The sequence below is a fragment of the Prionailurus viverrinus genome, chromosome F2, assembly GCF_022837055.1.
Source record: "Prionailurus viverrinus isolate Anna chromosome F2, UM_Priviv_1.0, whole genome shotgun sequence".
Lineage (NCBI taxonomy): Eukaryota > Metazoa > Chordata > Mammalia > Carnivora > Felidae > Prionailurus > Prionailurus viverrinus.
This window is the reverse complement of record NC_062578.1, coordinates 72057243-72079501: the sequence shown is the minus strand read 5'-3', so window position 1 is coordinate 72079501 and position 22259 is coordinate 72057243. Positions and strand designations below refer to the sequence as shown.

The 22259-nt window shown below is 41.9% G+C and overlaps 1 pseudogene; it reads right to left on the bottom strand.

Moving 5' to 3' along the window:
• Positions 1-20867: 20867 nt before the first annotated feature.
• Positions 20868-22259, bottom strand: part of LOC125156213 (3-hydroxyacyl-CoA dehydrogenase type-2-like) — a 46756-nt pseudogene continuing 45364 nt past the window's right edge.

Below are 22259 nucleotides of genomic sequence, written 5' to 3'. Positions count from 1 at the left end.
TTGAGCCTGGCACTGTGCTAGTCACTTTTATATTTAGCATTCTATATAATCCTCAGCATAAATTTTCCAAACAGATATTACGGTCTTCATTTAACAGATGAGGAAATTGAGTCTCCAAGAGGCGGAATAACCCGCCTCAGGGTCACAGGGACACCAAATGGCTTAGTCAGGATTCGAACCCGATTCTGTGCACTTCCAAGTCCCACGTTCCTTTTCGTTCTTTAAGACAAAATCCAGTAATGCAACAAACTTACGTGTAATTTGTAAAGCTGAATACTAAATTTATTATTTATACTTCAGCTCCTTCATTTTCAGTGTTGCCCAGATTTCCCCCTTCACACAGAATCTGGCTTTGTTCATCAGGTCGAGGTCGAGTAAGTCAGGCAGAAGTTAGAGTGATTTAACTTTTGTGCTCAGAAGGCTCTGGAATAGCTAGTTGTAAATTTCTTCCCATCCCTTTCCCCTCAGCCCTCTTTGGCAAACAAAAGGATTGCAACCTGACCCTGCCTCTTGCGCTTTGATTCTCATTGCATTCTTTTTGGATTAAGAGTGTCCGGTTTCCTTGGGAGGGATAAAATATGGCCATCTAAGTGAGGGAAGTACAAGCCCCGCCAGTAAACTCCTTAATGGGAGTTTTTATGGGATGTATTTTCACCTCATTGAGCTTTTTATTTCACTAAGGTTCTTTCATCCACCCGAGCAGGTGAAGAAAATGGGAAAATGATGGCAGAGAAAAGAAGAGCTTTAGGAACTTGAAAAGGAAGAGAAAACCAGAAGAAGCTGTTCCCCACATTGTTTGCTTATAAGGTCTAACAAGCCCGCAGACTAGGAACGGAAGAGTAAACATGTTTATCCTTGCTTAGCAGCGTGCCTGTAAAATAGGTTGTTTATTAGGAGAACCAGCTGATTAAGCAACCATTTTGCTTGTTTCTGCATCACCATTCATTCACTCAAAAGTCTGAGCATCCATATTGGAAGTCCTGTCTTTAACATGAACAGAACCTGCATGTGATCAGTTAATCAAAGATTTTTTTTTTTTTAATTTTTTTTTTTCAACGTTTTATTTATTTTTGGGACAGAGAGAGACAGAGCATGAACGGGGGAGGGGCAGAGAGAGAGGGAGACACAGAATCGGAACCAGGCTCCAGGCTCCGAGCCATCAGCCCAGAGCCCGACGCGGGGCTCGAACTCACGGACCACGAGATCGTGACCTGGCTGAAGTCGGAAGCTTAACCGACTGCGCCACCCAGGCGCCCCTAATTAATCAAAGATTTTAAAAGGGAATGATTTAAAAAATACACGTATCATTAATTTTTTGGTTTGTTTTTACTTAAAACTTACGCCTGCATGTGCATTTGTCTGTCTTTTGCTGCAAGGCATTTGTGTGTTGGTTTTCATCTTTCTTGCAGAAAAAAAAAAAGCCCAAACCACGCCCATTATACGTCAACCATATTTTGAGTTCCAGTTTCTTTTTTTTTTTTTTTTTTTTTTTTTTTAAATTTTTTTTTTCAACGTTTTATTTATTTTTGGGACAGAGAGAGACAGAGCATGCACCGGGGAGGGTCAGAGAGAGAGGGAGACACAGAATCGGAAACAGGCTCCAAGCTCTGAGCCATCAGCCCAGAGCCCGACGCGGGGCTCGAACTCACGGACCGCGAGATCGTGACCTGGCTGAAGTCGGAAGCTTAACCGACTGCGCCACCCAGGCGCCCCTAATTAATCAAAGATTTTAAAAGGGAATGATTTAAAAAATACACGTATCATTAATTTTTTGGTTTGTTTTTACTTAAAACTTACGCCTGCATGTGCATTTGTCTGTCTTTTGCTGCAAGGCATTTGTGTGTTGGTTTTCATCTTTCTTGCAGAAAAAAAAAAAGCCCAAACCACGCCCATTATACGTCAACCATATTTTGAGTTCCAGTTTCTTTTTTTTTTTTTTTTTTTTTTTAAATTTTTTTTTTCAACGTTTTATTTATTTTTGGGACAGAGAGAGACAGAGCATGCACCGGGGAGGGTCAGAGAGAGAGGGAGACACAGAATCGGAAACAGGCTCCAGGCTCTGAGCCATCAGCCCAGAGCCCGACGCGGGGCTCGAACTCACGGACCGCGAGATCGTGACCTGGCTGAAGTCGGACGCTTAACCGACTGCGCCACCCAGGCGCCCCGAGTTCCAGTTTCTTTAAAGTGGATCAGGAGTTTAGAGATATTTTTGAAGCAGTTTGATTTCAGACTTCTGAAGTCCCCCCCCCCCCGCCTCGTATTTTATGGTTGTTTTGTCCATACTTAATTTCAACAAAGAATTCTTAATACCAACCACCTTTATTCTTTTTTTTTCCAAAAAATTCAATTTAGTTTTCATAGAAACAGTAATTTTTTAAAATACTCTGACTGCACAAGATTATAGATTGTTTCACTAAATGGCATACATATTATTAGCTGCCTTGGAGGGCTCATGCTTGCCAGGTACTGTTCAGTGCTTGACCTGAATCCACTAATTAATCATTGCAATCAGCCTGGAAGGCCACTAATATAATTATGCCTATTTCCCAGGGGAGGTAATGACATGAACTGGTTTGAGAAAAATATACTAATGACTCCTGATGAGCCTGTACCTCAACAAATGGGTTCAGAAGTGTGTGATATAATAGCAGGTAGCCTCCTAGCTGTAGCTCTTGGGTTTGGCCATCAGCCACTCTGTGTGCACAAGCCAAGGGGAAGCCAGTTAATCTGAACTAAGAAAGTGCAGTCAAGGGGCGCCTGGGTGGTTCAGTCGGTTAAGTGTCCGACTTTGGCTCAGGTCACGATCTCACAGTTCGTGCATTTGAGCACCACGTCTGGCTCTGTGCTGATCTGTGTTGACAGCTCGGAGCCTGGAGCTTGCTTTGGATTTTGTGTCTCCCTCTCTCTCTGCTCCTTCTAGCTCCCGCTCTGTCTCGCTCTCAAGAATAAATAAACGTAAAAGAAAAAAAAAGAGGAATGCGCAGTTAAGAGGACTCCTACTGTAATGGTGGGAAGGTTGGAGTAATGGAAAGAACATGCATTTTGAGGTCAAACCAGTCTGAGTTTGAATAATAGTGCTGGCAAATACCAGTTACTTCTCTCCAAAAAGCTCATTCCCCATCCATAAAACAGGAATAACTACAATTTATTGGGTTGTTTGTTTTCTTTTATTGATTTCTCCAGCAAGCTTTTCTTTTTTCTTTTTTGTTTTTAAGAAGCTTTCCTAATTTCCTTCAGAAAGTCTTTTTTAAATAGCTTCTCTTTCTCTTTTTAATTTTAACTCTAGTGTAGTTAGCGTACAGGGTTCTAGGACTTTCAGGTGTACGATATAGTGATTCAACAGTCCCGTGTATTACTTAGTGCTCCTCATGAGAAGTGCACTCTTAATCCCTTTAACCTATTGCATCCACTTCCCCACCCTCCTCCCCTCTGGTAACCACCAGTTTGTTCTCTGTAGTTAAGAGTCTATTTCTTGGTTTGTCTCTCTCTTTTTCCCCTTTGTTTTTTTGTTTCTTAAATTGAGCATGTGAGGGAAATCATATGGTATTTATCTTTCCCTGACAGCCTTCTTTCCCTTAGTATTATACTTTCACGTTCCACCCAAGTCATTACAAATGGCAAGATTTCATTCTTTTTCATGGCCGAGTTATATATACCACATCTTCTTTGTCTGCTCATCTATCGATGGCACTTGGGCTACTTCCGTACCTTTGCTATTGTAAATAATGCTGCAAGAAACATAGGGGTGCATATATCTTTTTGAATTAGTGTTTTCGTATTCTTTGGGTAAATATTCATTTGTGGAATTACAGGATCATATGATAAGTTTATTTTTAATTTTTGAGGAACCTCCACACTGTTTGCCACAGTAGCTGCACCAGTTTACATTCTCACCAACAGTGCAAGAGGGTTCCTTTTTCTCTACGTCCTTGTCACCACTTGTTTCCTGTGTGTTTGAATTTAGCCATTCTAATTGGTGTGAGGTGAAATCTTATTGTAATTTTGATATGCATTTTCCTGATGATGAGTGATATTGAGCATCTTTTCATGTGTCTGTTAGCCATCTGGATGTCTTCTTTGGAGAAATGTCTGCTCATTTCTTCTGCCCACTTTTAATCTAATTATTTGCTTTATGGTGTTGAGTTGTATAATTTCTTTATATATTTTGGATACTAATCTTTTATCAGGTGTGTCATCTGCAAATATCTTCTCCCACTTGGTAGGTTGCCGTTTCGTTTTGTTGTTGTTGTTGTTGTTGTTGTTGTTGTTTTCTGTGCAGAAGCTTTTTATTTTGATGTAGTCCCAGTAGTTTATATTTGCTTTTGTTTTCCTTGCCTCAGGAGATGTATCTAGAAAAATGTTGCTACAGCCAATGTCAGAGAGATTACTGCCTGTGCTCTCTTCTAGAATTTTTATGGTTTCAGGTCTTATATTTAGGTCCTTCATCCATTTTGAGTTTATTTTTGTGTATGGTGTGCAAAAGTGGTCCAGTTTCATTCTTTTGCATGTAGCTGTCCAGTTTCCCCAACACTTTTTGTTGAAGAGACTGTCTTTCCCATTGCATATTCTTGTCTCCTTTGTAGAAAATTAACTGACCACATATAATTGTGGGTTTATTTCTGGGCTATCTATTCTGTTCTATTGATTTATGTGTCTATTTTTGTGCTAGTACCATACTGTTTTGAGACTACAGCTTTGTAGTATTATTTTGATATCTGGGATTGTGATACCTCCAGTTTTGTACTTCTTCAAGATTGCTGTGGTTATTTGGCATCTTATTTGGTTCCAGGAAGATTTAAGATTATTTGTTTTAGTTCTGTGAAAATGCCATTGGTATTGTGATAGAGATTGCATTAAATTTGTGGATTGCTTTAGATAATATGGATATTTTTTATTTTTATTAAAAAATTTTTAAATGTTTATTTATTTTGAGAGAGAGAGACAGAGTATGAGTCAGGGAGGGACAGAGAGGGAGGGAGACACAGAATCTGAAGCAGGTTCCAGGCTCTGAGCTGTCGGCACAGAGCCCAACGCGGGCTTGAACCCACAAATCACAAGATCATGACCTGAGCCGAAGTTGGATGCTTAATGGATTGAGGCACCCAGGAGCCCCAATAATATGGATATTTTAACAATACTTATTTTTCTTACCATGGAATGTCTTGCCATTTGTTTGTGTCATCTTCAGTTTCTTTCATCAAATTTTATAGCTTGCAGAGTACAGGTCTTTCACCTCCTTGGTTCAGTTAATTCCTACATATTTTATTATTTTTGGTACAATTTTAAGTGGGATTGGTTTTAAATTTCTCATTCTGCTACTTCATTATTAGTGTATAGAAATGCAACAGATTTCCATATGGTGATTTTGTATCTCGTGACCTTACTGAACTCATCTATCAGTTCTAGTAGTTTTTTTGGTGGAACCCTTAGGGTTGTGTATATAGTGTATCTTGTCATCTGCAAATAGTGAAAATTTTACTTCTTCCTTGTAGATTTAGATGCCTTTTATTTCTTTTTGTTGTCTGATTGTTGTGGTTAGGACTTCCAATATTATGTTGAATAAAAGTGGTAAGAGTGGACATCTTTGTTTTGTTCCCAACTTAAGGGGAAAAGCTCATGGTTTTTTGCCATCAAGTATGATGTTCGCTGTGGGTTGTTCTTATAAGGTATTTATTAGGTTCAGGTGTGTTCTCTTTAGTCCTACTTTGCTGAGGGCTTTTACCATGAATGGTTGTTGTATTTTATCAAATGCTCTTCTACATCTATTGAAGTGATCGTATGCCTTTTTCCTTTCTCCTATTGAAGTGAGGTGTCAAATTCGTTGGTTTATGAATATCGAACCACCTTTGCATCCCAGGAATAAATCCCACTTGATTATGGTGAGTGATTTTTAAAATTTATTGCTGGATTTGGTTTGCTATTATCTTGTGGAGGATTTTTGCATCTATGTTCATCAGGAATATTGACCTGTGGTTCTCTTTTCTTGTAGTGCCTTTATCTAGTTTTGGTATCAGGATAATGGTGGCCTCATAGAATGAATTTGGAAGCTTTCCATCTTCTATTCTTTGGAATACTTTGAGAGGAATAGGTATTAAGTCTTTTAATGTTTTGTAGAATTCACCTGTGAAGCCATCTGGTCCTGGACTTTTGTTTGTTGGGAGTTTTTTGATTACTGATTCAATTTCATTGCTGGTAATTGGTCTGTTCAAATTTTCTGTTTGTTTTTTTTTTCCTGCTTCAGTTTTGGTAGGTGATATGTTTCCAGGAATTTATCCATTTCTTCTGGGTTGTCTAATTTGGTGGCATATAGTTTTTCATAATGTTCTGTTATAATTCTTTGTATCTCTGTGGTGTTGGTTGTTTTTTCCCTCTTTCTCAACAAGCTTTTCTTAAACATCTTCTAATGTGGCAGGCACTGAATGAGGTTCTATTAATCGAGAACCAGAAGTTTCCCTACCTCCAAGGAATATTCATCTAGGGTACAGAGAATAACTAGAGTAAAATGGTAGAGACATGCAGCATTCATGAGGATTCATTTGTCCATCCATTCCTTTACTCATTCACATATGTTTTTCAAATAATATGTACTGAAGTCTCACTATGGCCCAGGAATCATGCAGTGATGCGTAGGATAACATGGGCAATTAGACAACACAACACAGCATCAGGGATTTAAAGATAAAGAGTCAATACTCCAATAGCTCCCAGAATCTCTGTCTAGCTAGGAAAGTCACTGATTAAATCTTATAGTACAGTAAGTGCTCTTGTATCAAAGGAAAATCTATGGGAACTCAGCGCAGGAGAGATGGGTTTATTTGGAACAGAAACGAAATAGTTGAGCATTTCATGTCAGACAAAAAGCAGACTCTGATGGCCACATCAGATGTCACAGAGCTGCACAGCCCAACTCTAGGAGGTGCCTTTAGGAGGCTGTGATATAAATGGTGGCCCCTAGAACTGTTCAGTGTGCAACCTTCAAATCTATACCCTGAGGTCCTACCAGAAGCTATTGATTTTGCTTAATATTGTTTTATATTGAATTATTAAAGGAGGAAATGATGGCTGCAAACATGATCTCTTTGGAGTTGAGGACCTCTAGAGGAATAATTCTGGTCCATTAAAGTAGATTGAAAAGTAAATAATTATAACTGGACCAATAATTGCTATCACAAAGGAAAGTGTATGGTGCCATGTAGGAGTGGATTTGGTTTTGAGGGGCCTAAGGCTTATACGTATTTGGGGCTTTTGTTAAAAAAGAAAAACAGAATTACTTATGGAACCAAATATTCATTTAGCATAAGAAGCAATATTACAACAAATTACAATTGTTCAGTTGTAGTGTCCAATGTCAGGGACTGGGCCATATTTTCTCCATGCTTGCTATTCCAGAAATGCCTCAGGTTCCTACTGTAAGCACTTGCAACCCTCCTCCCAAGGCCCATGTTTGGGGTAGTGGGGACAAAGCATAGGGGAGTTAGTGCCTCCAGGGGCCAGCTGCCCTTAGATGGGGGAGGACGAATACCCTGCTGGAGGATAAACACTTTGTTGGGTGGGATAACTCCAAGATATTTTCCACACAAACTCCCACAGGTGCCTGGAGGGATTGAGCCTCACTTACCCAGGGCAGCAACCCATCCAATAACACATGTGTTATCCGCTTGCTTCCCTTCTCTCCCAGTCCCCCATTCTGCTGTGGGTACCTCCTGGTGAGGGCCAGCTACATAACTTGTGAGGTCCAGCGCAAATTGAAATTGCAGGGCCCCTTGTTGAAAAATTGTTATAAGTTTCGAGATGGCGACAGTAGTTAAACCTAGTGCAAGACCCTTCAGAACATAAGCCCTGTGTGATCACGTGGGTCACAGGCCTATAAAGCAGGGCAGGTCCTGGTCCTTGGTGGTGTCTTCTCCCAAATGAACTACTTTGCACTTTCCCTGCCTTAGGATTTGCAACTGGAAAACCCAAACTGTGACATAGAGACATTCCACAAATATCTGAGAAGGAAGACAGCAGCTACATTTTTATTAATTAAATGCCTAATCCATCTTTAATATTTTCCCCAATTTTTGGATACTTATTTTTTATTACTTCTATATGGCAATGGTTTTGTGATATTTTCTGTAATGAAATTGGAAAGATAATTCAGTCTTCTAACATGGTTGCACTAAAAATTCGTGCAGCTGCTGGTAGCTTAGAAAAGTTACAACTTCATAGTCCACTATTAATAAATAATGTCTCGTGAATTTCTGGGGTTCTTATCAAATTTTGGAAAATCTTCCTCTTTTCTTTGTACATGAGCAATCAGATTTCAGGACACTTCTTATACACTGGCTTATCTTCAAGCCTGTGTTTATTAGTTTTCTAGTGCCGCTGTAACAAATTACCATCAACTTAAAACTTAAAACCACACAAATGTGGCTTAAAACCACACAAATTTATTATCTTGCCATTCTTTAGGTCAGAAGTCCAATACAGATATTATTGCAGGAAAATCATGGCATCAGCAGGGCTGTGTTCATTTCAGGAGGGTCTAGGGGAAAATCTATTTCCTTGCCTTTTCCTGCTTCTAGAGGACACTCCCATTACTTAGTTGTGAGGTCTAGCCCCCTTTCATTATCTTTAAAGCCCAAAATATTCTATAGAATTTTGGGGCCACCCAGATAATTCAGGATAATCTCTTCATCTCAAGGTCTGTGCCCTTAATCACATCTGCAAAGACCCTTTTGCCCTACAAGGTAACATATTTGTAAGTTCCAGGAAATTAGATATCGTTTGGAGGAGGGGAGCCATTATTCTGTTTATCACACTCTTTTTTCCTTAACAGCATTATGAAAAGATTTGTCCCCCATGTCTTGTCTAGTTACATACTATGGCTTTTTGTTGTCTTTGTCAATGCCAGTTAAATTAATAAGAAACTTAAATATTTTTACAACGGGTTCATAAGATTCACTCCCTTTCATTATTTGGGCTATCAAATTATCTGAGAGCCTATTCATTACTCTATTTAAAATTGTATTTAAAATTGTTTCTCTTAGAGAATTACTACTTTTGGTATGGTCTGATTTTTTTTTTTTCTTGGTAATTTACTTCTTGAGGTCAGGATAATTTCTATTGATTTTATTACTCTTTATATTGCTTTTATTCCATATTTATTTTTTATTTGAGCTTTCTCTCCATTGTTTAATATATAAAGATGACAAAGAAGCAACTTTATATATATTCATATAAAGAGTCTTTCATTTCTGACTTATTTAATGATAGAAAATCTCTCTCTATTTCACAGATTAAAGGACACATTCCCAATTTACCCTTCCCAAAGCTATTCTGAAATTCTAGCAGCCTCAGTAATTCTATTTCCATAAAAGAAAGTATAATGGGAGGAGTTTCCCAACTGGTTCCAGTTAAAATATCTTATTATTTTTGCCAATTTTACAACAATGTATGACCATGTGAACGCAGTTCTGACTGGAGCCTGGAAGTCCTGTCCTCTGTCCTCTGTCCTCTGGCTTAAGCTTTTGTTGTTTAATGTAAATATGTCTTGTTTTATTTTTATTTTTATTTATTTTTGAGAGAGACAGCACGTGTGAGTGGGAAGGAGCAGAGAGAGAGGGGGACACAGGATCCAAAGCGGGCTCTGCACTGACAGCAGTGAGCCTGATGTGGGGCTCAAACTCACGAGTCCCTGAGATCATGACCTGTGCTGATGTCTGATGCTCAACTGACGGAGCCACCCAGGTGCCCCTGTAAATATGTCTTGGGTGCTATGGAGCCCAACGGAAGGATGCCCGGCAGAGCCTTGAAGTGTCCAGAAACGCTTGGCAGAGGAAGCCTGGGCTTAAACCAAGTCTTGAAGGACAGATGGAATTTAGCCAACCACAGAAAGAAAGGAAGGGTCTTCCAAGGCAGTGATCATGACTTGCTTCAGCACGGAAGTGTGAGATGGTGCAGGAAAATGTCTACTGTTTAGTGTGGGTGGAGGAGAAGAAGGAGGGGGGGAGCAGGATTCAGCTGATGAGAGTGTGAGGAAGACGCTGGCCTTTCTCCTGAGGGTGGGGTGGGGGTCCCACCAAAAGCCGTAAACAGAGATAACAGAGGTTTGGGTCTGTGTTTTTGAGTCATTTGGGTCCTGTCTTGAAGAGAATTGGATGAGGGAGCGAGAGTGACTGCTTTAATCTATGTTTTTTTTTTTTTTTAAAAGCAAATTCATAGTCATTATGTCTCTAGACCAGGGCTACCCAATAGAACTTTCTATGATCATGGAAACGTGTTGTAGCTGCGACTGTCCAATATGGCAGCACCAACGATATGTGGCTATTCCGTGTTTGAAATGTCACAAGTGTGACTGAGTGACTAAAATTTTAATTTTTTATTTAATTTTAATGAAAAAAATTAAATAGTTATGCACATGACTGGTGGCTATGATACGGAACAGCACAGCTCTTGACCCACAAACTTCAAAGAAAGTGGAATAGACAGTTTCTTCAGGCTAAGCTTAATGAGAAGTTTCTATTTTCAAGGACCCATTCTAGGCATTGAGGAAGAATTTAAGCAGTATAAGACACAGATGGACCCAAAGTTAATGGAAATTGTGATCAGGACAAGGCTTAGGAGGGATGTGTTAGGAGGGATGAGTGGGTACTAAGGAAATATTAAGGATGTGCAAAAAAAAAAAGTGATAAGGATGGCTATTCATGGCAACACTGGTTGTAAACAACATAAATGTGCAAATGTACAAGACCGATTAAGAAAATGTATCTATGGAATAGAATGGAATGCAATGGAATAGCCCACAGCTATGCATGGAATGAAATAAATAATGCAAAATGTATTTATTTTAATACAAAATTATTTATGGTATAGTATCCAGTGGAAAAGCATATTATAAAATGGTTATAAAGATTTTAATGAAAATATGCTTAGAGAAGGATCTGGAAGTAAATGCATAAAATACATATACCTAGAGTGGTTAATCTCAGGGTTTAAGGCAGTTGCTTTATTTTTGTCTTCATTCCTTCCTTTTTTTTTGCCTTATCATTATTATCACATGTTTTTCTATAATGAGAGTATATGGCTATTATAATCAGAAAAAAGTAAACAATCAAAATAACTTATTTTAAAATTCTTATGGGAGTGGCATAGATAGCAAGATTGATTGAAGTTCAGAGAGAAGGTTCTCTGATAGGTGAGGGCTAGGGTACACAGGCCTTCTCACCAAAGTTGAATCTTGAAAGAAGGGGGCAGGAGCAGAAGGAGAGAACAAACATTTCTTGAGCACTTACTCTGTGCCGAATGTTTATATGTGTCCTCTCTTTTAATCCTCACCATAATCAGATATGGTAGATACCATCATCTTCCATTGTACAGATGAGGAAATAGAGGCTCTAAGTTAAATGACCCTGTAGGCACAATTGGAAATCTTGAAGACAGAAGCCTGGGGATTTGAGTCTTGGTTTCAATGCTCGCTAGCTGTTTCACAACATGCAGGCTCTAATTTGTATATTGACTTGTGAAAATATCCGTGCAATGACTAGACTACGAGCTCCATGTGGGTAGGGGTTGTGTGTGATTAGTTCTTTAACAAAGAACCTGGTACACAACAACAGGCTCACAATTAATGTTGTTGACTCAATGAAGATACATCAGAGATCATTAATTCCTGCACATTTCACCTTATAGAGAGTTGGGGGTGACAGATGAAGATAAGGCCTGACAGGACTTTGTAAACTATAGAGTCATGTACCCATGTCAGGGATTTTGATTTCTGGAGATTTTTCTTTATTGGCTTTTTTCAAGCCAAATGGCTTGTTTTTTGGAACTGCCAATGATACTCCCGAAAAAGGAAATACATGAAATGTAGCAGGAAAGCACAAAGCACTTACTTGGTTCCAAACTAGGTTCTTTCAAAAAATTTTTTTTCTAATGTTTATTTTTCAGAGAGAGAGAGAGAGAGCAAGTGGGGAAGGGGCAGAGAGAGAGAGAGAGAGAGAGAGAGAATTTGAAGCAGGCTCCAGGCTCTGGGCTATCAGCACACAGCCTGATGTGGGGCTCAAATCCACGAACCGTGAGATCATGACCTGAGCTGAAGTCGGACGCTTAATCGACTGAGCCACCCAGGCACCCCCAAACTAGGTTCTTAAGAGACTTTTTTGATTCTTCATGCAAACATTAGAGCTCATTAATGTATATTTTTCAAAATGTTTCTGAATCGTCTTTCATTTGAATCAAACTATAAGTTGAGACATTGGACATGAAATCTATGTATTATTAGTTGCACAATCACTTATCATCAGCCCCTAACACAGATATTAGGAAATGTTGATTTTTCTATTTTTGTGGTCAAGTTAAAGTAGATTGATTGTCCCCTTGCAAAACTAGGGGAGGCTGAGCATACAATTGAATATGTCCTGGGTTTCCACAGGATGATGTTTATCACATTGCTAATCACATTTTGAAAATTTTTACTTTTATTTTTTCTTTGATGTAGTGGCAAGAACATCATCTTTGTGCCAGGTGGACTTGGCTTGAACCAGATCTGCATGACTTTGGACAACTTCTTGCCTGCCATCAGCCCCTGTTTCTCCAGTTTATAAAATATAAACAATATTGCCAATCTTTTTAAAGTTGGGCTATTAAGAGAGGTTAAGAGAGATGAACTGAAATCATGTGTATAACTTTTCACGGCAGAGTGCTTGGGGTCTGTGAAGTGTAAGCGAGATGTGAAAGGCTCCTAGTTGGGTATAGGGTGCTGATGATTCAGGTTATCAGCAGCAGTGATTAGGAATGATATTGCCAAATGGATAGTGACAGCAGCAGCACTATTAAGAATATTTCTGTATTTTTATTGTGGCAAATTAGTCAAATCCTTTTAAGCACAAAATATTGTGAAAACAAGAACTGTATGTTTTACAAATCTTTTGGTACTCTTAAATGAAGGTGCTTTATACAACACTGGTTGAAAGTTTGCTGAAGATTTCTTATAACACAAGAGTATAACACGTAGACCCACAATTGTGTAGTGAATGACTCACATGAGAATGTAATGATTGGTGGTTAAATGCTACCTAAAGACAGAAGATCTGATTACATCCCAAGCACCTGTACCACAGATGATCTTATACAGTCTCCTGGCACTTTTGGGTATGTTACACCATTCCTTACAGCCACATTACTGCAAAAGAATAAAAGATATATATGATCCTCTGTGTGTGTACATGTGTGTCCTTTTCTTTCCCAACATGCTTTGAAGTCTGTTGGGATTTATGCTTTTACATCTGTACTCTTAGGACAATCTTATGGTCTTCCTTTTCCTTTTTTGTCAGTTGTGGAAATGCGGTATCATGGATGTGATCTGGTGGAGGAAATGTTGAATCCCAATAATCCAGGAGAGAAGCAGCAGGACTGAGGTGATGGGTGTACTTTCCAGGGGGTTGTGCAAGGCAGAGAGGGCCATGTTGTGGGCTTATAGGCTTTAGAAGAGAGCATGGTGAGATATAGACTCGACAATGTTGCAGAGTCCCATGAGGTGGGAAGTGATGTTTCTCTGCCCTGACACCCAGAGTCTTCAGTGTGGTTTCTCAAATTACCAGATGTGTGGCTCCATTGGATTTTTTTTCTTGGCAATTGACAGAGAGCATAACTGATATGACAGGTGTAGAAGAGGGAAGGGAGGTTGATGGGGGGCAAGAGGATGAGAATTTGGGGATATCATTAGGAAGACCGTATTCAAATATATTTATATATTGGGGGTGGAGGGGGGGTTGACTTAGGTTTACTGAAGTCTCAGCATTCCTAAGGGACATCTTCATTATACTTTTTATAGTATTTTCACTTTATATACTGATTACACGTTCTGCCACAAAACAAAGTATTAGATCCATATTACAGGGGTTTCTTTGCTTATAATGCAAATAAGTAAACTGAAGCTTTTGTTTTTGATAAATTAAGATGTATATAGCAATCTCTAGAATAACCACTAAATTTTATTTTTCAAAAACAGTGAAAAACATCATTAAAGAAATGACAATGCTACATTAGAAAATATTCATTTAATGAAAAAGGAAACAGTAAGGAGGACTAGAGAAAGAGGACATGAGACACAGAGGAAACTGTAAAATGTCAGATGGAATTCTAATTATATTAATATCATAAAATGTGAATAAACAATCCAATCAGAGGGCAGGGGTGTCAGACTAGATAAAAAGACTCCAACTAATATGCTGTATACAAGAGACATGCTTGAGATTCAAAGGTACAAATAGAGTGAAAGTAAAGGATGGAAAAGATGTATTTCATACACAGTGATAGCAAGAAAGGTCGAGTGTCCATCAGACAAAATAGACTTTAAAAAGAAAAATGTTAGTGGAGATGTGGAGAGGTATTTTATAATAAAGATTGATTCAATGGAAAGACACAACAATTATAAATATATATATATTTAAAAGAGAACATCAAAACACATGAAACATAATCAACAGAAATGAAGAAATAAATAACTCAAAAATAATAATTGGAGACTTTACACCCCACTTTATAATGAAACATGTAGACAGAAGATCAACAGGGAAATATAAGAAATGAACAATACCATAAAGCAAGTAGACTTAACAGACATCTATAGAACACTGTATGCAACGACAGCAGAATATAGAGGATAGACCACCATGAAGAAATTCTCAATAAATTTAAGGGGACAGAAATAATACAAACTAAGTTCTTCAACTACAGTGGAATGAAATTAGAAATCAATTAATTTGAGAAACTCACAAATATATGAAAATAAACAACAGACTTCTAAAAACAAGAGTTAAAGAGGAAATCAAAAGGGAAGTTAGAAAGTACTTTGAACTAAAACAAGAACACAACATACAAAATTCATGGGATGCAGCTAAAGCAGTGCTTAGAGGGAAATTTATAGCTAAAAAATGCCTATACTAAAAAGGAGAAAGACTTAAATCAATCTAACTTTCCATGTTAAGACATTGGGGAAAAAAAGAAACTAAAACTAAAGCATGCAGAAGGAAGAAAATAATAAAGATTAGGGTATAAATCAAATAGAGGATAGAAGAAATAGAGATTATCAGTGAAACCAAAAGCAGTTTTTTGGAAATATTAACACAACTGACAAATCTTTAGTTAGATTGAACGAGAAGAGTGAAGACTTAAATTACTAGAATCCTAAATGAAAGGGGATATTACTTCTGACTTTACAGAAATAAAAACTATTGCATGCCAGAAAATTAGAAAACTTGCATGAAATGGATACATTCTTAAAAATACAGAAACTATTGAAACTGACCTAAAAAGAAATAGTTTTAATAGATTTACAACAGAGATTGAATAAGTGATCAAAAAAACACAACCCACCACTCAAAAACCAAGATAAACAACTCTGTTAAAAAAAAACAAGCAAAGGACTTGAATAGACATTTCTCTGAAGAATCTATACAAATGGCCAACAAGTACATGAAAAGAGAGGCAGGGAGACAGAATCCCAAGCAGGCTCCAGGCTCTGAGCTGTCAGCACAGAGCCCGCAGCAGGGCTGGAACCCACAAACCATCAGATCATGACCTGAGCTAAGGTTGGACGCTTAACTGACTGAGCCATTCAGGCACCCCAAAGGGCAAAATTTTTAAATAATACATTTTGTGAAAATTAATAAAAGGAAATCTTTAGAGTGGAGGCCAGCAGGGCAGCTCTCGCGCCCTACCACTCCTCATCAATTGCACACCCAATAGGAAGAGCTGGACCTTGCTCCTTGAAACTGCTTTACTATCCCAGCAAGCAGGAAGACTTTCCACGACCCTCGGCAACAGCCTGGCCAATGAGAGACAGTCACAACTCAGCCAATGAGAAGCCATCATACTCGAGCTCCCAGTTTCTTCCAATAGACTTCTTGTTTACAACAGTCCCTCCCTCCTGTCCTCTCTGAAAAGAGTGTTTCTCGCCTATATTCGGCAGACTTCGTTTAGTAGAAGCTCGTTCTGCGCCCCGATTCTCTGCTAATTCTCGAATAAACCCATGTTTTGCTGGGAGAATAACTGGCAGTTTTATTTTTAAGGTTAACGGTTTGGTAAGGAACTTGTCTCTAGAGTAAATGAAGAACTCTTAGAGTTCAGCAATAACAGTTCCCGGCGCCCCTGGGGCGGCAGCTGCCGAAAGCCGCGGTGTGGCTGCGGGTGAAAGGAGTGAAAGCCCCCTTCCTAGAGGGACTGGCGCTCAGGAGCCTCGCCCCTGGGACAGCGGGAAGAGGGGCCACCAGCCCGCAGGCCCCCGTGCCGGCTAAATGGGATGCCTGCCCCTCCAGCGGAGACCGAGGATGAGCGAGTGAGCCACATCCCTTCACATCTCGGAGCCTCCCTACCGGCGCCTCTGCACTGAGCCCCCGAGGCGGGTGAGTCTGTCCTTCAGAAGCTCTTTCTCAGACCGCCGCCGCCTTATGGGGCTCCCCTTGTGGAGCCCCGTTGGTTTTCAGAGCTGGAGGTACTGCGGCCTCGTGTCTCAGGTGCAGGTCTTACGAGTTGAAGTGCTCGATGTGGGATCCAAACCCTTCACTCCTTAGGGCGAAGCTCCAGTATTTGAATTCCTTCCTGAGTGCGAGCCGTGGCGCCCAGGATGGGATTCGTGGTGAGGCTGTGGCCCTGCCTCTCCCCCACCCCCCGGCTTAGGGGTGGGTCTTCTGTCCTTTGCTGGGTGTTTGGGAGTCGCTCCGTTTTTAGGTTGTTTGCAGGGGGAATTGTCCCACATGCAGATTCAGTGTGACCCTGGGAGGAGGGAGTCCGGGATCCTCTTACAGGCCACCTTGAACCGGCCCTGAAGTGCTTTCAGTGGAGAGATCACATAGGGACTCCTGAAGGGCTGGGGGTGGGGGTGGGGGTGGGGTGGGGTGGGGGGAGGATGGGGCCTCGGCTGGCGGGGGTGGGTAAGACCAGGGATGGGGCTTTTGTGGCACGCCCTAAACTAGGTCAGTAGGTCAGTAGACACGGAGAACAAACCGAGAGGTGAAATCATTGAGATTTGGTGGCCGAAAGGAAGCAAGTAGGTGATATTTGGGTGGGTGGTGCTGACTTTGGCTGAGACTGAAACGCAGGAGGATGGACAAGTTTAGAAGCCTGTGGTGTATCGAGCTGGAGGTGTCAGATGGACCGTGGAGCCTCGAACATAGGCAGGATGTTCTTGCTGGCAGGGCACATTTAGGGGCCTTCAGCACAGACGTGGCTGCTCAAATGATGAGAATAGGTTATAGAGCGGGAGCACAGTACCAACCCAGACAAGGAAAGTGTTCCAGGGACTTAATTCCAGGGCTCGGACGTGGCAAGAGGAGAAGGAGCCCATGAGTCATAATAAAAAGGAATGACTAGCAAGGTAGGAGGAGGACGAAAGCAAGGGAAGGCGAGTTTCAAGTGAGCAGACTAGTCAGCAGAGAGTCCGGTAAGGACCGGACTGCACAGTGTTCATCGTTTTGTCAAGATTGTGCTCACCGGCTGCCTGGGGAGGAGCGCTTCCAGCGGAGTGAAGGGAGGCAAGGGAGATTGTCACAGCCTGTAGAGATGGCACGTGAAGAATACTCTTTCCAGAGCTTTCTAGAAGAAAAGTAGAGTAGAAATAGGGTAGCGGTTGGAGGGAAATGATAGATCCAGAGTGTTTATATTTTTATATGGAAGCCACTTGATCCTGTTTATAGGCTTCTGGGAGAGATCCCACAGGGAATGGAAGACCTAGAAGGCCAAAGGTAGAGGCCCTGAAAGAAGAGGACAACCTTGATGGGGGCAGGTGGAGGGGTGGCCACGAAGAAGAGGGGCCACACTTATTTCCTGTGCTGGGCGGAATAATGGCCCCCAAAGATGTTCAGTCCTAGTCCCAGAACCTACTGATGTTAACTTCTGTGGCAAAAGGGACTTTGCACATGTGATTATTATTTATTTTTGTGTTTTTTTAAAAAAAAGTTTATTTAGAGAGAGAGTACGCAAGCACATGAGTGGGGGCAGGGCAGAGATGGAGAGAGAGAGAGAGAGAGAGAGAGAGAGAGAGAGAGAGAATATCCCAATCAGGCTCCGCACCACCAGTGCAGAGCCTAATGTGGGGTTCGAATCCACGAACCGTGAGATCATGAGCTGAGCTGAAGTCAAGAGCTTAATTGAGCCACCCAGGTGCCCTGCAGATGTGATTCAATTAAGGGGATCTTAACGTTTATTTATTTTTGAGACAGAGAGAGGCAGAGCATGAACAGGGGAGGGGCAGAGAGAGAGGGAGACACAGAATCTGAAACAGGCTCCAGGCTCTGAGCTGGCAGCACAGACAGAGCTCGATGCGGGGCTCGAACTCACGGACCGCGAGATCATGACCTGAGCCGAAGTCGGACGCTTAACCGACCAAGCCACCCAGGCGCCCCTCAATTAAGGGGATCTTAAAATAAAGAGATCATCCTGGATATTCTGGATGGGCCTTGCATGTAAGCACAAGTATCCTTTTAAGAAGGGGGCAGAGGGAGATTTGATTATAGAAGAGAAGGCCATGTGACCACATTAGCAGGGATTGGGCGTTGTGGTCATAAACCAACGAATGCTGGCAGCCACCAGAAGCCAGAAGAGTCAAGCCGTCAATTCTCCCCTGGATCTTCCAGAAGGAAATAGCTCTGTTGACATCTTGATTTTAGCCCTATAACACTCATTTTGGACTTCTGGCCTCTAGAATGATAAGAGAGTAAGATTTTTTTATTTGTTCGTAAGAGAATAAACAAGTTTGTGATAGTCTGTCACAGCAGCAATAGGAAATGAATACCTCTGATACTGGAGGGGGAGAAGATGGAGGAACACTTAACTTAGGGGAAGGCTGGGCAGGAATTTAGTCCTGCGTATCTAATGCCCTCATCTTGGTTGCATAAGAAGTCGGTTCTGTGCTAGGATGGTGGGGGCTGGATAGGGAAGCTGGAAGGAAAGGTGTTGGAAGTCAATGGCAGGGCAGCTGAACTAGTGGAAGAAAAAGAATTGACTAGTGACCTTGATTCTCCAAGGTTTCAGGTGTGGATGGGGACACCTCTGAAGGTGAGTGATGAGGGTGTGGCGTTGCTTTCCAGCTTGGTGATTTTCTCTGGCTATGCTCAGCCGCCCCAGCAGAGGAGCAAAGAAGGCAAGTGTGAGTTGAACTCAGGTTCGGGGTTTTGCCAGTTTGCAATAATGGGCTGGTGGGAAGACAGTGGTTCCTGGTGACTCCTGATTCTGAGTGGGGAGTCAGGGAGGCAGAGCCCTGTAGTACTTCTGGGTCAGGTTTAAGTTGAGGTGAGGAGGAAGATTGAGCATTCAGTGGAAAGATTGAGGTTAGCGGGAAATAAGGTGCTGGGGAAACAGTGGGAATGTGTGAGAGTGAACAGAGTCCTGGGTGGGGGACAGAAGCTGATAGAGCTGGTGGGAGTGTGAGAACAGGAGAAGCCCCCGAAGGGCTTGTCCTAGGGATGTGGGCAGCGCCCAGGTAGGACTGGCAGCTTGGCTTCACAGCTTGTTGCTAGGCTCCAAATGGAAATCCAGGGTCAGGCTTGGGGACAGACATGCAGAGATCAGAGATCTTGTGAAAGCAAGTCACTGATGAACTGGGCATCAGTGGTGGTGGGGTGGGGGGGAAGGGAGTGATGATGGTTAGGTCTTGTCTAGCCAGAGGGTTCTGACTATGGGATTCCAAGCCCCACTGTGCCTGCTTTCATAGGGTTCCGGGTTGGCCCAAAGCCCACTCCGCCTGGGTGGAGCTCAGAACAGACGCTTGTTCCCTGTCTCCCATGGTTCGATGTCCTAAGGGCTGTTGAGCCCACTGTGCCCGATAGCCTTTCTCCCTGGACAATTACCAACCCTCATTGCTCCAGGCAGTTTTATGTCTGCATGCCTTTGCACATATTTTGTGTTGATGCCAGAATTGGCCTTGCCTACTTTGCCTGGTGAATTCACCTTTTAAGACTTAGCCCAGCTGCCATCTCCTCCAGGAAGGCTTCCTTGATGTTCTCCACACTCAGCTGCTCAGCTTCCCTATCCCTCCAGAGAGATGCTCGCTCCCTTCTCTGCCAACCTATGCTTTGCAATACTCATTCTGTTATATGAAATCACACGGTCTTTTTTTTTTTTTTTTTTTTTGGTCTACATTTTTTTTTTAAATTTCTCACTAGACCCTAAGTTCATTGTGTCTTGGTCACCTCTGTTGTCCCAACACTTAGGAGAAAAGATCAAGAAACAAGCTGAAATAAGCACTGAGGCCTGCTTAAGTGAAGGAGTAATTCTGATCAGGGTCGTAATTGGGGATATGGGTTGATGGCATGTATAAGCCTCAAGCCTGTTGTTAGTCCTTCTTGGGTGAGTTGTTTTCTTTCTCCAAAACCAGTTGCTCAAAAACTCATTGTCTAAAGTAAAAAAACATGGTGCAGATTTGTTTCACCAAAAGCCAGCCCTGTTGCATTGCTAGGAAATTGCAGTTTTTGAGTGGAATCACCTCAATGTCCTTAGCTTCTACCAGTGCCCAAGCCAATTGCTTATTTGCTTATTGACTTGCACCTCTGTCAGGGGACTGCGGTACCCCCTTCTTCACATCACTTTTGCTCCTAGATCCTGCCACCTGTTCACCTAGGCATGAAAGCTAAAGTCTGGAGCGAGGCCTAAACTCTCTGTGAACCTCACGTCAAATCACATAGTTTCAGAAAACCCAGATGCAGTTTGAAATTACAGTTAAGATCCCATGGAAAATAAATGACACGAACAGCTGAAAATCCCGCCCCCCACCGTCCTCAGCTCCCCTCCCCTCCTCAGAGCGAAATTTGTTCACTGGGGATACGAAACCTGAACCTTGCACAAGAGTACACAGCACAGCATGGAGCGTTGATTTGGTCCACCCAGCGCTAGCAGCTGCTAGACGGGCGGGTGGGGGGTGTGAGGCACTCGAAGAGCTCTCTGGAAGCCCTCAGGAGAATTGCTGTTGGAGGGTCCTTGGGGGCTGCCCCCTCCTGTTTTGCGCAATCTATCTTTAGAGAACTGCAAACTCATTTCTCAGAAGGGCCACAGAGTTGAGATGACTTCTAAACGGACAAACCACTTCCTGCAATCTTCAACTGAATTGGGGCTGGGGGGGTGACCCTTGGGGGGGGGCTCCAGTCGGACTTGTCCACCTCATGTGTCTCCACGCCCCCGCCAGGCTCCAAGAGAGATGGAGCAAAGAGTGGGCCCAAGCGCGTGCATTGGGAGGTTACAGCCAGAAGTGAGCCTTGCTTCCAGGGCTGGTCACTTAGGGGGCTCTGGTGGAGAAGAAGGGCCCTGTCTGGACACCCCATTTCAGGTTGGAGTGTCCAGCACTTGCTCCCTGAGAGGCAGCCTGGGATAATCCTTCTGCTCCCACATACCCTCCCACAGGCAGGGATCAGAAGGGCTGTTCCAGAAAGGAATGATTTGAAGCCATTCAGAAATAGCTTGAAGTCTCCTAGTGGGTGCCAGCACTGAACAGAGTATCAAAAAGCCAAGACCCCCAAAGGATACTTCCAAGCAGCTTGGTGCAGTGGAGGAAGAGAGACTTCAAGCGGACTGAGACATAAGCAGTCCTGGCTTCAAATCTTGTCTCCACCACTTAGTATCTGTGTGGCCTTGGGCAGATGTCAACTTCTCTGAACCCTAGTCCATTGCAGTTAATAATAGTAAGCACCCTGGATCATTGTTACGAGGTTTTTAGGAGATAATACATATACAGACCTCATTCTAGTATGCAGTGTGTGCCATAGATGCTGCTTCTCATTCCCTCCAAAGTAAGAATAATCACTGAAGCTACTTTGGGGAGTTTGCTAAGTGCCAGGCCTTAGCACTCAACACATTATCTCACATAATCATTGCAAATGACTGTGTGAGTTTGTTATATGATTATTGCAACTTTATGGAGTCTCAAGATGGGCTGTGGCAGTGTCTCTATGGGATTCTGGCTTAACTACGAAGTTTCATTCTTTCCCTCTGCCCTGTGCTGCTATTTATTATACTTTTCAGAATGCCTTGATCCCAGAGGCCTGGAGTAAGTCTCCTGTGACTCAGGGACTCCAGGACTCTCCACCTAGTGCTAAACTGTTCTTCCATTCCTGTGCCTCCCACTTTTGTAAAAAGTACCATCTGACTCACATCAGCCAGGCGACTACAGGCTGATGAGGTAGGTCCATGTTGGGGTTTTGGGATAGAGCTGCCAAATTCAGGGGAAAAAAATATAGGCCACTCAGATTTGAATTTCAGGTAAATAACAAATAGTTTTTTTTTACTCT